The following is a 3904-nucleotide window of genomic DNA, read 5'->3' on the forward strand; positions in this document are numbered from 1 at the left end:
GTTCCCATGTTTCGCTACTGCTCCATCAGAATTGACTTTGATTCATCCCTGTTCCGGCGGTGTCCATTTCTGAATGATTGTAGCTTTGTCCTGGCGCACCTTAGGCTCATGTGTGCTCTTCCATTCCTGCATGTAAGCACAAACAGATTCTACAATTTCATGTGGGGGAGTGATTCTTCTACCATCCCTTGCCTCGTTCCGAGCCAACCAAAGACCATAGACCGCATGTATCATGGCTTCCTTCTCGTCGTCGGATGCCCCCAAGAACCAGCTCAGTAGCCAGCGAGACAAAGCGCTCTGGGAGTCCATCGGGATCGGTGGGGTAGCCACCAAGACGCCCTTTTCCGAGCACAGCATCTGCCAGAACTAGATGGAATGTTGAGAGGCCCAAAAACGATGATGGATTGTTTCTTCTCTCCTGCAAGCAACACAAAAAACCCCCGGTTTGATTCGACAACGATACAACTCTGCACCCACTGCCAGACCATTCCTCATCATCCTCCAAACATGAATCTTTGCCTTAGCTGGCGCATTGGTGTTGGACCCACCCCCACATTTAGTCGCTAGTATTGGATTTCATTTATTTCATTTCTTCTTGTAGACAGATATTTGCAATACGATGTATTGATTGGGTTGCTGGTGCACGCATATATATTACAAGGGAAGGCCTCTACCTCAACTATACAAGACTAGGAGGTGGGCCATAACTCCAATACACATGTAGTATAAAATAGATACTCAACACCCCCCGCAATCGAAGCGTCGCTGGAGAGACAGAGACTGGACTGAAACTCCTCGAAGACGGGAGTAGGCAATCCCTTAGTCATCACATCAGCAAACTGTTGCGTCGTCGGCACGTGGAGAGCCCGAACACATCCAAGGGCAACCTGCTCGCGCACGAAGTGAATATCGAGCTCAATATGCTTCGTTTGTCGATGGTGCACCGGGTTGGCGAAGAGGTAGACCGCGCTGACGTTATCGCAGTAGACAAGAGTGGCCTTGTGAACATCACAAAGCAACTCCTGGAGCAGCTGACGTATCCAAGAGCATTCGGCCATGGCATTAGCCACGGCGCGATACTCTACCTCGGCGCTGGAGCTGGAGACCATGGGCTGCCGCTTCGATGACCAGGAGATCAACGAGGGCCCAAGGTAGACGCAGTAGCCTGACATAGAGTGTCGCGTGTCGGGGCAGCCAGCCCAGTCGGCACCCGATTAGGCCACGAGGTCGGTGGAGGCGGAGGCCGTCAGGGTGAGTCCCAAGGACATGGTGTCGCATATGTAACGGAGAATACGCTTCACCAGAGTCCAGTGAGAGTCACGCGGGGCGTGCATATGGAGGCACACCTGCTGAACAGTGTACTGCAGGTCGGGGCGAGTCAGCATCAAGTACTGTAAAGCACCGACGATAGAGCGATAAAACGCTCCATCGGACGCGAGAGACCCCTCTAGAGCAGAGACTTTTGCCTTCGTGTCGACGGGGGTGGGCGCCGGCTTGCAGTTAAGCATACCGGCACACTCAAGGACCTCGTGGGCGTACTTCTGCTGATGCAGAAAGAAACCGCCAGCCCGGCGGATCACCTCAATGCCGAGAAAGTAGTGTAGGGGCCCCAAGTCCTTGAGGGCGAACTCGTCATGAAGACGAGCAGTCAGCCGCTGAAGGAGATCGGGGGCGAACCCCATGAGTATGATGTCGTCGACGTAGAGCAGCAGATATGCAGTGTCAGCTCCCTTATGATACATAAAGAGTGAGGCATCGGAGCGAGAGGAACGAAAGCCCAGAGACTGCAGGAAGGCTGCGATACGCTGGTACCAAGCCCGAGGCACCTGCTTCAACCCGTAAAGAGAGCGGGAGAGCAAGCACATGAAGTCGGGATGCTCGGCGTCGACGAAACCAGTAGGCTGCTCACAGAACACCTGCTCGGTGAGATGACCGTGCAAGAAGGCGTTGGAAACGTCCAACTGATGCACAGGCCAGGCGCGCGAGACGGCCAGCTGAAGGACGGCGCGGATCGTGCCCGGTTTCACAACCGGGGCGAAGGTGTAGGTGAAGTCCACGCCCGCGCGCTGCCGAAAACCGCGAACCACCCATCGAGCCTTGTAGAGCTCGAGAGAACCGTTCGGGCGAGTCTTGTGGTGAAACACCCACTTGCTAGAGATGATGTTGGCACAGAGGGGTCGCGGAACAAGCTGCCATGTGCGGTTGCGCTATAGGGCGTCGAACTCCTCCTGCATCGCGGCCAGCCAATGGGGATCTCGAAAGGCGGCACGAGCGGAGGTGGGGATGGGTGATGGCATCAATGTCGAGGCAGCGCACGCATACTCGTCGGAGGAGTAGCACGTGCTCGGCTGATGCACTCCTGCACGGGCACGGGTGACCGGGCCAGCGAGGACGGCCGGGGCCGCGGCCACAAGGGCCGCGACGTCAGGGGCGGGGCCCATGGCGTCAGGAGTCGTGACGACGCCAGCCGAGCCAGCCGCGGAGGAGGTGACAGGCGAGGTCGAGGTCGAGCCCGTCGCGGAAGTGGCGGCGCCGGCTGGGGTGGCAGGTGGGGTGCCTGCTGGCTTGACCTCGTGCGAGGGAGCCAGGGATCCGGGGGCCCGGTCGGACTCAACCTTGGCTGAGGGAGTCGAGAACTCAGGAGGGGGCGGCAGAAGGCACCGGGCCGGGGCCGCCGGGGGGTGCCACCGCGCATCACACCAGGTAGGGGGCGCGGGGGCCGGAGCCGAAGGAGGCGCGGCCGGAGGAACCTAAAAAAAGGGAATACTATTGGGGAACGTAGTAATTTCAAAAAAAATTCCTACGCACACGCAAGATCATGGTGATGCACAGCAACGAGAGGGCAGAGTGTTATCCACGTACCCTCATAGACCGAAAGCGGAAGCGTTACCACAACGCGGTTGATGTAGTCGTACGTCTTCACGATCCGACCGATCAAGTACCGAACGCACGGCACCTCCGAGTTCAGCACACGTTCAGCCCGATGACGTCCCTTGTCACACCCTAGCTAGTCATGCATCAGAGTGTGTGCATCATATTTAAAATTCCATTTAATTTGAATTGGGGATTTGTGAAACCCTCAGAATCATTTTTGAAAATGATCCAAATAAAAACTTCTCCAAAAAGGTCCAAGAAAATGCTCATGTTGCTCTCTGAAAATATTGGACAGAGATAAAAATCAAACCAATATTTTTAAGAGCTCATAGGTATTTATTTTGGGCATTTGGAATTAATGCATAAATATTTGCATTGGAAATATATTAGTTATATATATTAATATATGTCCAAAAATTATGCCACCTGTTGGGGAGCTCTGGAATAATATATCTAGCTCCTGCAAAAATTGGCATAAGGAAATAAAATGATTTAATATTTTATTTAAATCAAAACAAATGTCAGAAATTAGAAAACAGAAATAAATAAAAGGAGGAGCTTACCTGGGCTCCTCCCTGTCCGGCCCAGCCAGCTGGCCGGCCCAGCCAGCAGGCGGCCCAGCCCGCCTCCCTCCTCTGTCGTCTTTGTCCTCGACAGAGGGAGGGTAGTGTGCCCGGCGCACGCGCGCGCCACCGCGCCACGCCACCTGCTCGCCTGCCTGCCTGCCCCTCCCCTCCTCGTCTGGATGGCCTGGAACGACGCCACGCCCTCCCCCTCCTCTCTCTCACTCTCCCTCGGTTCTTCCCCTCCTCTCCCTCGCTCTCCCTCTCCCGTGTCCGAACGCCACCATCGCCGCCGTTCGCCATAGCAGCCGCCACCGGCCACCCCTCGCCCCCCCGCTGAGCTCAGGAGCTCCGCCGCGACCCCCTCTTCCTCCCCACCAAGCCAAGCCCCTCGGGAAGCTCTGCATCGCCTCCACGCCATCGTCTTCGTCCTCGACCGCCGCCGATGGTCGCCGTCGATTCGCCGC

Source organism: Triticum dicoccoides, chromosome 2A, assembly GCF_002162155.2.
Source record: "Triticum dicoccoides isolate Atlit2015 ecotype Zavitan chromosome 2A, WEW_v2.0, whole genome shotgun sequence".
Lineage (NCBI taxonomy): Eukaryota > Viridiplantae > Streptophyta > Magnoliopsida > Poales > Poaceae > Triticum > Triticum dicoccoides.